A 13,606-nucleotide genomic window follows, 5' to 3' on the forward strand; every position below is an offset into this window, starting at 1 on the left:
CTTCCAGACGGAGCCCAGTAGAGTCTATGCAACTAGACCTCTGTTCCCACCCCTCCACCACGGAGACCCTCGCTCACACCACCTTATGCTCCCTGCTTTATCAGCCCACCCAGAGGGGGAGGGCTGGGCGCTGGTTTCTTGCCAGCCTGGAAATGCTGACATGCACATACTGGCATCCCATTACTTGGAACAATCATCTCCCGTCTTCTCTCCTCTCCTCCTCATTCTCCTCTCTTTTCCCCTGACATTTCCTTTGCTGTGTAAACAACACACACAGCCAAAGCATAAAGGGATATTTATAGAAAGATAAGATAAAGGGGCAGATAGCGCACAGTTTCAACTGAGCACGGGGGATTATGTTTTATTATAGATGTCCCCACTTCTTTATTTCCACTTTCTAGCTCCTTCAGTTTTCCCTTTTCTCTTTTCTCCCATTTCTCTTTGTATCACCTTGTATCGTAAGCAGTTGGCAGTTCCTGTCCCCTAATTGCTGTTCCTTTATGGATGGCTGTTCTCTTTCAAGCTAAAGAGGCTTAAAAAAACAGCAGAGAGGAACAACAAATTCAGAGAAGGGAGGGGAAGTGGCGATGTGGAAACAGGTCTGATCTGTGACAGAATGTGCTGGCTAAAATAATGTGATTAATGGTGTGTTAATTATGACAGCGAGACACTAGAAAACATGTATGAGGTAGGGAATGCTAGGAGTGAACATGTTGCCTAATAACACTGAGCATTCGTGATGAAAATATTGATTGTTCATTTATTTTTAATGAAGAAACTCAGTCATACACAAAAAATATGTGCTCTCCCTGTCCAAGAACATAATACACGTGTACACATAAGATCCATAGTGTGGTGCGTGGGGCTCTAATGAGAAACCATCACATAATCATCATACACAGACTTTAAAGAATCTACTGTACCTTAGGGCTATGACAGAACACACACTCTTTCTCTCTCCCTCTCACACACACACACACACCACACACACACACACACACACACACACACACACACACACACACACACACACACACACACACACACACACAACCCACATCATGTGTTCCTGCTGGCCATGTAGTAGTGTTTCTTTGAGGCAGTAAATATACTATATTACTGTCATAAGCTGCTTTCAGAAATACACTGAACTCCAGAGATTCTCCGCAATTTCTCCAGAGGTGATGCATGAGTGAATGCAAATGTCAGAGTGACAGCCTCTGGACAATCTGGTCTGTGCGATCCAATATGAGTGCACAGCAGGATTTCCCCTGCTGGATTCACCACGAGTGAGTGTGGGGGTAGATGAGGCTATATCAATATATAAGGAGGGGCTTTCTCTGAAGAAACTGAAAGACTGTGTTTTGTAAAAGCTATACAACATAAACTTGATTTGATTCTAGATTTTTGTGTTTGACAAGAATTGAAAAAGAATGTGCAAGTTATTTGGGGATAGACCCTTTTCAGCCTTGACATGCAGTCTGTTTGTGTGTGTGTGTGTGTGTGTGTGTGTGTGTGTGGGAGGTTGCTCCTTTGTTCCTCTGAGCCAAGGCGGTGGGGAACAGGATCTTTACTTCCGTCCCACACCAGTGAACAGGTGTGAGGGGTCAGGCGTCTGGAGTGTGAATTTGTGTGTTTGTGTGAACTGAGAATTGCCATCGAGCATGTCGAGACATGGCACTCAGTGGCATGGAACTGATTGTTCTGCCAAACCCTGACAATTAGCATCAAGGCTCAGAGACATCAACACACACACACACACACACACACACACACACACACACACAACAATTGCAGCCTTCAGTTTTCTTCTCTCCATCCCAGCACCCAGTTGTGGTTGTCGGTCTGCGACCATCATGTCATTGGAGGGATACACATGCAGCTAATGTCTTCTCTACACTCTAACTTTTGGCACATATATCAGGCCTGTTCCATAATGTGCAACACGACTTAAGTGACTCATGTACAGTAAAGACATGAGACACAGAAGCTACAGGTTTTATTTATGGTCTGTTGCATTGACTCACAATTATGACCACTACTGGCAGTATAATAAAGGTTTCAATTTAATAAAAAGAGTCATAATTAAGGTGACAGTCACTGGCACTGAGAATCATTGACGAGGATGTCGAGCTGGCGTGGTGTTGAGATGGAGCTCAGCAGTGTGATAGCAGGTGAAGCCCAGTGGCTTCGACAGGAACAGGAAACAGGTTTGACTGACTGGCTGACTGGACAAGGGCAGGACAGTTAGCGGATCGGTTACCTGGGATGAGCAGGGACACAGGACGTGCACTGACAAACAGAGGCCTCAAGTAACTGAGTTGAGCCAAAACAATCAATACTACCAAATAGTTAGATTGTGTAATCTGGCGATGACTAGAGAGTTTTCCAGGATTCCTACACTGAGAGAATGAAATAAAACCCAAAACATGCCCAGTAATAAAAGACTGAATATATATATCTTAAAATACTACGGACAAAATAAACATTATATCAGTAACTGTATGATCGTATTATTTTACCTCTGTCGCTACAAATCGTGCCACTTGCTTTTCAGATCACTCGTCGGCACCCTAAAAAAAGCAATTACAATTGTTGATCCGTAATGTTTCACAGTTTTCTTAACACAAACAGATACTGCAGACGCACTGCAAGGCCACCAGCTGTACTCACCTTCTGGAGAGGACTGAGAATGCAGGGCAGTGTAGTGTTCAGGGTGTGAATGTGTTGCGTTGCCTCTAATTCCTGGGGTTCATCCGTCTTTATGGCCTCTGTCTAAGGCTGGGGAGCCCCTAAACCATATGGGGTGCCTTCCTTTGTGTTGGGCAGTAGTGGTCTATTCAAGGCATATTTTTTCTGTTGTAGCATTAGGGGAGGAGGAGGAGGGTCCCTCCAGAGGCCCTGCTCTCTACTCATCTACTCGAGAGGAGAGATGGAAAAGGAGAAAATGACAGAAGTAGCACTAAGGGGGAGCATGTAACCATATGTAATTAGTATTCGTTATATCAACTGTAGTTCTGTATGAGTATGTTACTCTTGATTCTTGTTATAAAATATAATCATTAATTAATATCCAATTATCAATACATTATTTAAAAAATATAAGTTTACCTCAAGAGGGTCACCCCTCTCCTCTACTGCACAATCCATCATCTTCCCTGTCCCCTTTCTACCTCTATAAATCCCAGCAATGAAGTGCTGCAACATCTTCTGGCCTGGGACAAAGTCCTTGCAGCAAATCCTCATTTTCTTTAGGCCGTAGCGAACGTACAGTATGCTACTGAGAGTCGTCTGGCCCCGTTCTCTTCTGCAGTTCGGATTTCACATGGTTCATTTGTTAGAAAAAATCCTGTCAACATCTTCATTGCATTACGGCATAGCAAGAAGGAACAGTGCACAAAGGGCCAGTTCTATAAAACCCTGCTCCCCACTGCTGTCCTTGTAGTTTAGAACTTCAGTCCTGAACTTGGGGCGGCTATGGCTCAGGGGTTAGAGCAGTCGTCCTCTAACCACAAAGTCAGCGATTTGATCCCAAATCCTTGATTTGTTCTCCACTCCTGTAAGTTGATTGCCTGATACCGTGTATCGAAGGCCCCAAAATCACTCGTGTTCATTTTCAGCATTGATACTTAGACCAACTGTGAAGGAATTACTAATGAGCTGAATGATACCATGTATTGACATTTTCTGGGAGTCTTTTCTGCACATGCTTTACATCTTCCTGAAGGAAGTCCTGACATCTGTTCTTCATGTTTGTTTCTACAGTGCTGTCAAGATTTGCTTCTTGAGGGAGCAATAGTAAACTGCACCCCCAAAATCACTAGCACACTAAGGCAGTTGATGCAAGGTCTAATCTAAATTGACATTAAGTAGATGTGCATCTGACGGAGGGATGGCACTGGGTGTGATCACTCTGGGTGTGAGTACGCTAAAATTACTATAAGCAGTCCAGCATTTTAAATGCATTTTCTTTGTGCAGTTCAAACTGTCTTGCAAGATGGGCATGAGAAACTGCAGGTAGAGAGTTTTTTTCAAAGGATCACAGTACATCTGGTAGAGCACCTCTGCATCATAAAATCACCTTGCATCTTTGCACAGCTGGAAAAGCCACTTCAGCTCATCCCACTGTCTCAATACACACACACAGCAGACATTGATTGAGCCATCTAGTGCCTGAAAGCTGCACCAGCTTCAGCGCGTTTCACCGGGGCTGATTCCTGGGTATATCGTGGCACATTCCCTGCATCTCTGTGCACTGTGAGAACACCAGTTGTGCAAGTGTGAAATCTAAAACTCCAAAATGCGAGGTAATGTTTCAAAGGCTTTGGTGGCGCACAACCGAATGGAATGACAAACACTCTTCAGGAGTGGGAGTTTCTCGTTCTTTTTGAGAAGGTGGATAAAGACAGAGTTTTGACACTGCACATCTGATGCCTACACACTTCTTAAAATCAAAACCAATGTTGTAGAGAAACTTATTCAGGGTTATGGTGAAAATCTTGAAACTATTTTGTTCAATGACATGTTGACATTAACGCACTACCGCACACGGCTGTTCCAAAGCAGCAAGGTCTGCGTTGTGGTGAATTATCAGAGAATACTCCCTGATAACATCCATGGGGCTATAACATTGTACATTTTGTACGGTGAATGCTCCCTTTCAAATGTCGAACCTACCAATTCACACAGGTGGTTGACTGAGCTCTGAGCTGTGTGACAAGCGCTGTAGCTAGCTAGCAAGCTGTTGGGGTTGAGGGATTTGTAAATCCAATATGTGTTGGACGTGTTGAAGAAAATAGCTTAGCGTTCCACTTGTGTTTATCAGTGTTAGCATGTTGCAGGAGGTCTGCATGGTGTCCACAAGACTCTGCTTTACAGAACTAAACTTTCATCACAACTGGTCATATAGAATAGAATAGAATAGAATAGAATGCCTTTAATGTCATCAGACAATGCATGGCGAAATTATCCAGTCTTTAAATTCTTCTTCCTTCTCCCAATCTTTGATGTACTTCTGTCCTTAGATGAATTTGTTGGCGACACAAAGCTCAACAAATTGTCAGTGTGACCACGAGAGTGGCCAACTTTGACGGCCACAACATGAGTGACATATCATTGATTTTTCTCCAATGAGGACAATAAATGGGTGTGACAGGCCCTTGTGGGGATTTATACCAGGGCGACTCACTCTACATCACTCGTATTATTTGTGAGGCTGTAAGCCAGGGGTGGGGAACCTTTTTTCTATCAAGGGCCATTTAAATTTGTATAACATCCTTCGAGGGCCATACTCAATTATTGTTTATTATTAATTGATAAGGATTCACAAGGTCTCGATAAGATTTGATTCAATATGTATTCAGTTATATTATATATATAGGATATTTCATAGTATAATACCAACTTTGCTTGGATATGTGTAGGAAAATTAACTTGGTACATTATGAAACATTTTATTAGAATTAAAAATAATTAAATATCCTTGATGAAACAAAAATAAATAAACCACACACAACCAAAACAATAAAGAAAATTGACTCTCTGGCCCTGTTTACAAATTTGGCTTATTAATATTCTAAAGTAAGAAATATTTGACATATTAATATTCCTTTTCCTCTATTGTGTGTGTGTGTGTATTCGTGTCTCATTAACTCTGAAGCAAATCAAATAAACACAAAGTAAACTTCATATACTAATAATTGATGATGGGTGTTGGTGTTTATTGTTGAAGTGTAAAGTGAGCACAGGTCAGCAGGAGCTTGGAGGGAGGACACAGACAACACAAACCAACTGCTGCTTCTGCTCTGATCCTGAGTGAGAGGGGATGGTTGTAAACTCTGCCTTGCTCCCTGACTAAGGAGAGGAGAGACAGAGCAGCTGAAGGAATATTTTGTGGCACTTCCGGCTCAAACTCTTTTGGGCAACCATTTCTAGGATAAGTGAAGACGTTGTAAACCCTTCCGTGACTGATTTGTGTTTGAACCAAGGTGTTACATTTTAGATGTAGACAGCTGTGATTGACATATATGTCTTCCTTTTTACTGGATTGTATATACATTTCATGATTATTATTTGTTGTTGTTTTGCCTGTATTTTTTCATGTGAAAGTTTACACTTTATTTCATTTCATGTTATTGTTTATCCTTTTTTTAAATTTAATTTTGTTTATTCTTTTTTTATAGATATTATTGTCACTATTACTATTTTTTGTTTGTTTCTATGTGTTGTGTAGGATATGTTATTTTTGTTTTCGGGGGGGAGAGAGATGTAGAGCGGGGGGGCAAATATCCAACAGGCACACCTCTGTATTAGCATTTTGCATTTACTGGATTACAAAGCTGCTGTATAAAAAAGGGAAATAAAATTATATTAAAAAAAATATATATATATATATCTTGTGGCCGCATAAGACATGGAGGTCGGACGTTCCCTACCCCTGGTGTAGTAGTATTGAGTTGCTGGATGAATTGATGGAGGTAGAGGATACAGTCACCTTTGTCTCTTGTCCCTGCAATTAAATGTGTGTGTCCTCTCCAGCCACCTGTCATATGTTACTATCAGACCTAACCTTATATTGACATAAAGTAATCACAGTTGAATAATGACAAACCTCTACAAAGGTCAGAGCGCTGACCACGGCTGAGGCACAGGGGAAATCTGCTGCTGCCAAACTGCCCTCTAGGTCTTCCTCCAGTTTGTACGCTTAATGACTGACAGTTGTTTATCTGGCCGCTTACAGTGTAAATAAATTGACCAATGTGTGTTACTTTAAGGTGTATGGGTGTTTGTTAATGTGGATGAATAAGAGGTTGAAGAACACTCATTCAACAGTCTGTCTGTGTGTGTCTATCTTTCTTCATCAGACAGAGTCACAGACACAGAGCTGCCAAAGGCTGACAGTCCAACAACCTCCTCGTATCTCTTCCATATGCCGGCCACAGAAGACCACAGCCCTTCCACCAGGTAGGCCTTGTACCACAGTTTCCACCTGTTACTTACTTTCCATGCCTTGCCTGCAATGTGCTTATTTTGTCAGCAGCAGACATGAATCCACACATACAACAGTGTTATGTTAAGTTTCATGATTGCAATGCCTGCCAGGGGAGATAGAACCTGTACTTAAATGCATTTTTTTAATTTTCTATCATACTGTAGCTGAAGAATTCAATTTCTTCTTCTTTCTTCTTCATTTTTCAACACAAAATAGAACCAAACAGCCAGTCACTTTGGCTGACTAAACAGCAATTATTAAATCAGTGTAATGAATGTAACTGAAAATATAAGGCTCTTGCCCCAAATTATTTGTTTAAAATATACAGACCTCAAATGCATGTAGCTATCCATAGAAGCTGTGATTTCACTTTCCTCATCAAGAATTTACAATGGCTCAATCTTGTGTGCATCATAAAGCCCACATGTAAGCAAGAGAACTTGGTAACTGTGGTAACACATAGTATATACACATCACGTACATGCATCATTTTTTGGATGTCCCCTGAAACATCCAAAAGTAAAACTAAGTTTGTACAGATGTTTGTGCACTGCATGCACTCCCAGAGTTTCTTATTAAAGACCCGAAGATTAAGGTACAAGATGTTGCTGCATTGTTTCTTCTGCTTGTTTTTGTTGTTGTCAGATATTACAGATAAGATCCAGATGCAGTTTTGATTTCTCATGCTCGATGCTCAGTATACTCAGTCTGTTCCTGAGCGCTTTGTTACACCGGAGAATAGATGTTTTTGTAAAGTGCTTCATGATAGTTTTCAGGTCATCTCTGGCCCACATGATGGTGCACAATGAGCTCAGTTAACTGCCAGTGACTGAGTTAGCTGTCAGTCCACATATTTTCACCTCCTGCTTGCTCTTTATTATGTCTATGTGAACTGGATATGAACTAAATGGAAGTGAACCCAATTACAGGCATGAATGAGACCTAAACCGTGCTGTTCCTCAGAATATACAGATGTTACACTTCAAGTCTCTACAGTCCTGTTTCAAAGCTTAGATTTCGAGTTCAGACCTGTGGCTTTTTTTTATGAGGCTTTAGGACATTTATCAAACAGAGAAATATGTAATTCTACAGCCAGAATTTAAGAATTATTTTATTTTTATTTGCGATTTGGTTATATATAAATAATTCACTAGGAACTACAAAGTGGCACAGCTGCTCATCATGTCTAACATTCACTATGTTTTTAGTTTACAATTTATGAAAAAGGGGACGATTATATCAAGAGGAAAAATGTGTTGTACCATATAGCATTATCGAGGAGCATTTTAATATGAAAACCAATATTGGTGTAACTTTGGGCTGGTTAATAATTAATGTGTGTGTATGTATGTGATTTTAAAAGGAGTTCTTTCCAGGCCTCTTTATGTTCTCAGCTCTCACAGATAGTCACTATTATAATACTTTCTAGACTGAAGTGTGTGTGTGTGTGTGTGTGTGTGTGTGTGTGTGTGTGTGTGTGTGTGTGTGTGTGTGTGTAACTGATCAGGGTATTTCAGAAGCAGCACAGATACTGTGGCTACCTCCAACATTTATTCCTCGACTGAACTCTGCCTGATTCCACACTCCCCAGAAACTGAACATCACTAAAAATGTGTGGAGAATATATTCACATGCTGTTTAAAAATAACCCCACTCTCTGGATCCCTGGAAAGATTTACAATTGAAATCTCCCCACTCATTTGTGGTTGTCATTAGCATTTTGTGACGACTGTCCCGATGCTACAAGTTTTTAGTGGTTGGCTGCAGCAGTGGGAGATCCAGAGCTCAAGGCTCTACAGGGGTCTGACAGGATTATGTGTTTGGCCAGGTGCTCTTTTATGTAGGGAGAGGAGGCAGCACAGCAACCCTCAGATCCAGGCCACAAGCAGACAAGCCGAAAGGATAAGCTCAGGAGTTTATTTGATGAATTGTGGATTTAATGGAGCATATCTGCCAACCTTTTACATTTACTGTTACTTGAATGTTTAAACTGGTTCCATTCAACCCAGTTTTCTGGTATGAAATGGGGAATTATTTGCATGATTTTGTTTATTTCATCCCATTCCATTTTAAAATGACCAGTATTGGTTGACAAATGCAGGTCAGCCATTCAGGGTGACATACTTCTCTCCTGCACTGCACTGGTTTTGTGTTTTGAGAATATCCAATAAAGACTCATGTGCATGTGCAGTTTGGAGACAGCAACATGTTTATATTTATTTTTAATGTAACATTTTATTGCAACAACTTACATGTATAAACATAATTTACATCGTCAGGTTTTTAAATATTTGTGTTGAAAGCTTTGAATGCATTGCATTGAATGGATGTTGATATTTTTTTAATATGTAGTGGAGGAAAAGCCTTCCCTGGTTATGCAGGAGTTAAAGGAGCTGGCTTTGGTCTCTTAGTAGAGAGTACTCATCATTTAAACTCCAACACTTTGCTTTTTTGCTGCACTGAATTGCCATCTGCAAGCATGCATGTTTGTGCCAACAACATTGATAACATGGTTGGTTCACAGTGCGAGAACTTAGTAACATCAAATCAATCACAGACACGTTCTCAAATGATTAGTGACTGCCAACCAAAACAACTCCACGTTTCCAACCAGAGCAGAAACACAGTGGTTTATATTTAACACGTGCATCTTTGATGCTGCAATTTAAGAAATACTGGTTTACCTGTGTAGTTCACGTTAGTGATCAACTGAGCACAGATCATACAGAATGGCCAAACACATTTCCATGTGGCTGGCTGTTGCTGTGCTCACCATTACTTTTTCACATTTTCAATATACATTCAGTATGTTTTACTGAAGAGAATCAAGTTGTCTTTCTGGATATATTGGATGTCAGATACTTCCTTTCGCTCCATCTGCTCCTGTGGTGTCATCCAAGTGTCCGACATTCAAATTCAATTCGAAACATCATTTACACCATGTTTTTAGCCTTAATGTCCTCTGATCCATGCACAAACACAGCTCTGGAGGAGGATATCAGAAGACATTTACAGACACTATGACACCACCATTTTATGTTCTTGTGGTAGTCATCATTTAATTGAATTGTATTGGATTTGGCTCCAAAAGTTATTTGACTCAAACACTTCACCCGCCCCTCCATCAGCATAGTGGTGAGTAGATAATGAGTGAATTTAGATGTTTGGGTGAACTATCCCTTTATATATCCATAGTTAAGTCACAAACTACTTCACTGCTCAACTTTTCTGTTTGTTCTCTCTGAACTCTTCTGTCTGTCTGCTTCGTTGACTTTCTTTGTCAGCTTTTTTTTATGAAGTTGCCTAAAAAAACACAACATGCATTTTGGATTCTTTCACCCACAATTCAATTTGAACAAAAGGTGAGTCGCATCTGGAGGAAGATGCAGCGTAACAAAACCAACCTGCTACCGAATGATAGGCACTTACACGCTTTACAAAAACAAGAGAATCAGTAGGCCCAAAATTTAACAGGGGAGATCGGCCACAATCATTGGCCGCATTTAACAGAAAGGGTGTTTACACAGAGCATCTCTGTGTTTGTGTGTTTCTGCAGTGCAGGCATAACTCTAACTGAACGGGGGGGGGGGGGGGGGGGGGGGGTAGAGTATAGCGAGGGGAAATTGTCCTCTAGTTTATCGATTTCTGATGCCATTGTTCTCTTGAACAGATAAAATAAAAATATAATAAAAAATCCAAATGACAAAAATCTATGTGTGGTGGGCAATTTTTATTTGTGGCAGTCTGCCAAACATATATGAATGTGTGGGAAACATGTGATGGTAAAATCAGAACTCTTATCCTGTTGTTAAAGCCCCATGAGACAAATTGTGATTTGTGAATATGGGCTATACAAATAAAATTTGATTGATTGATTGTTGAGAACATCAAATGTACCACACAAGGAGGCGATTGTAGATTGATACACGCTGATATTGTAGTCAGTGCTTCAATTTAGAACGGTGAACAGACAATTTGACTGGAACACCTTAGTAGGTGACTGTTTAGGTTAATAGACAGCCAGCAGCCTGACTATGAATATGTAACAATAGTTCAAAATGGTGTTTAATCTTAAATTAATAAGACACCAAATAGTGATTAAACATACTTGTTCCCCCCTCTCCTCTTCACCATTACTGTAATGTCGTGTGTCCAATGGGTTGCTGACAAGGAAAAAAAAAAAAACTTCATGTCTCATGTTTGACAACATGAAGTTTAGGGAGGATTTTCAGAGCCAGGGCAAAAGACACCAGGTGTGCTTATGAAGCCAGATATTGAGTTAGATTAGTATTTCTGTTAGAGCCTTCTGCACAAATTAAATGACCAACTACCAGTAGATATACATTTACTTTAGCATACTGTAACATATATTTATTCACTGTTTAAGCACTTCTGGTTGGATGCAAACTGCATTTCGTTGCTTTGTACTTGTGACATGTGCAATGACAATAAAGTTGTATCTACTCTAATCTAATCTCGATGTTAGCAGGCCACCAGAGGACATAACTTCAGTTGTGCATCTCAGCTTCATCACATGTTTTGGCCTTGTAATCAATGATACAGGCGGAACTTGAGGGTAAATCTGGTTACTGGTTTATATGGCCGTGCTTTGAAATTACCTCTATGTCTTTTTAAAGTAAACACTGTCCCATTTTAGAACATAGGACAAGATGGAGAATATCCCTTGTATGTTCTACCGCACTAATTAATCTCAACGATAGGGGAGTATCTTCAGTTGTTTTAGAGGAAAGTCCTTACACATTTGCAACCATAACATTTGGTTCACGTTCATAGTTCATTGAGAAAGCTGTGTTGTTCTGTTGCATGGCTCTTGCAATGCGCCACTCAAGGGACCAATCACAGCTCAGTTGCCGTTGCAACAGTCAGTCGAGCTGTCAGTCAAGTGATGCTGTGAGTGACAGGCTGAGTCTCATATGAGAGAGAGAGAGAGAGAGGGAGAGGGAGAGAGGGGAAGTTGCTGATTTAAATGCAGCAGAACCATGGAGGTATTACTATAATACTACTACTAATATTATAATAATATTAAATGGGTCAATTTAAGGATTTCACATTGGAGCATGGATTTCACATGTGATCCTTTGGGTTTCATACAAGTAAATGTGCAGGTTTCAAACAGGAATTGACATGTGCTTCACATTTAATCCCACGGATTTCCCATGTAAGCAAATGAGTTTCACATGTAATCTCGTGGGTTTCTCATGAGTGAATGTATGGGTTTTAAAACAGGAATTTAGATGTGTTTCACATGTAATCCCTTGGGTTTAACATGTAATCACATTGGTTTCACATGAGTAAACGTATGGGTTTTTACACAAGAATTTCTTTCTTTCTTAGCACCAGCATAAGCTATTCTTCCTGGGGTCCACCACATGCAGCCATACACACTAGATAAACACAACAGACAAACACAGCCACATATACAAACAAAAACAGCTCATCTCGTTAAATCCTTGAAGTTCATACAGAAGAGAAACAAATTAGTCATTCTTTTAACAGATATTATGCAAAACACAATTTGGGATTTTTAGATCGTGTATAATTCATTAAAGATTCTTAACACACGTTCTTTCCACCAGTTGAGTAATAATTCTTAACAAAAATTGATATCTAATAATAAGTTCTAAGTTTTGTTTTTACCCATCCTGCACAATTCACACATTAAATTAAATCCCATGGAAACAAGGGCCCTCATTCACTTACATGTGCACAGAAATATTCTTACTCTGCGCACAAAATAAGTGCGTGCAGCCTGATTCATGACACCTGCGCACCAGCTGATTTTGTTCTCATCACCTTGCCTGTGTTTGTGAATCAGAATCAATTGCAATTAGCACACTGCCACGCCTCTATTTCTCCATATAAGGACATCCATTTGGTGCATCACAAAGAGAGCCGTGTGCTGAACAGGGAAGTTGAAGTTATAAGAAACGGTCCCAGAAAGAAAAAACTGAAGAACTTCACAAAAGCAGAAATTGAAATAATTGTGTAGCAGTCCGGAGGATTGACGATGTTCGAAATGACTGAAGCCTGGGCTGCAATAACTGAGGTGGTGAATGCTGAGTCCCCTGAGGTTCGGACTGTGGCACAAATAAAAAAAAAATGGTTTGACATTAAAGTTGATGCCAAAAAATGAATCGCAGACGAGAAAAAAAAAACAGGAAACACATCTGTGCACAGCTTCCCTGTGAAAACAAATATACTGATTGAATAAAAAAAATCTTAATATCAGGTCCCTCCACGTCTCCTGTACAGTACTGAGCACTAGAGCTGTGGACATTTCTCCATTCTTAGTAGCATCGCAACGCAGACAAGGACTCTGCTGAATAAGTATAACCACCGGGTGCCTCACATACTATACCGCCAAGTATAGTGTTCCAAAACCACACGATTTCCATGTTTACAGCACACGTTTAACATGTGCACAACCTGTAAGCCCGTAAATTAAACGTGTTTACACAATTGAATTTCGAAATCACATGTGCATGTGACTTCATGTGCAAGAAGTCATCACATTCATATGATTTTTCTGTAAGAGAGAACACTGAGAATTCTAGTATGCTTGTTACGGTGAAGTGGCTGTTAAAGCAGCTGTGT

General features: G+C 40.3%; 1 protein-coding gene across 5 annotated transcripts in view; it reads left to right on the top strand.

Moving 5' to 3' along the window:
- rbfox3a (RNA binding fox-1 homolog 3a) overlaps nucleotides 1-13,606 on the top strand; it is a 530,829-nt gene that overhangs the window by 61,847 nt on the left and 455,376 nt on the right. For all 5 annotated transcript variants that reach the window (XM_069517547.1, XM_069517543.1, XM_069517539.1 and 2 more), the window contains exon 2: nucleotides 6,864-6,963. The gene's annotated coding sequence lies outside the window, so the exon portion shown is untranslated. The remainder of the gene's footprint in view (nucleotides 1-6,863; nucleotides 6,964-13,606) is intronic.

This window comes from Paralichthys olivaceus, chromosome 21 (genome assembly GCF_024713975.1).
Source record: "Paralichthys olivaceus isolate ysfri-2021 chromosome 21, ASM2471397v2, whole genome shotgun sequence".
Lineage (NCBI taxonomy): Eukaryota > Metazoa > Chordata > Actinopteri > Pleuronectiformes > Paralichthyidae > Paralichthys > Paralichthys olivaceus.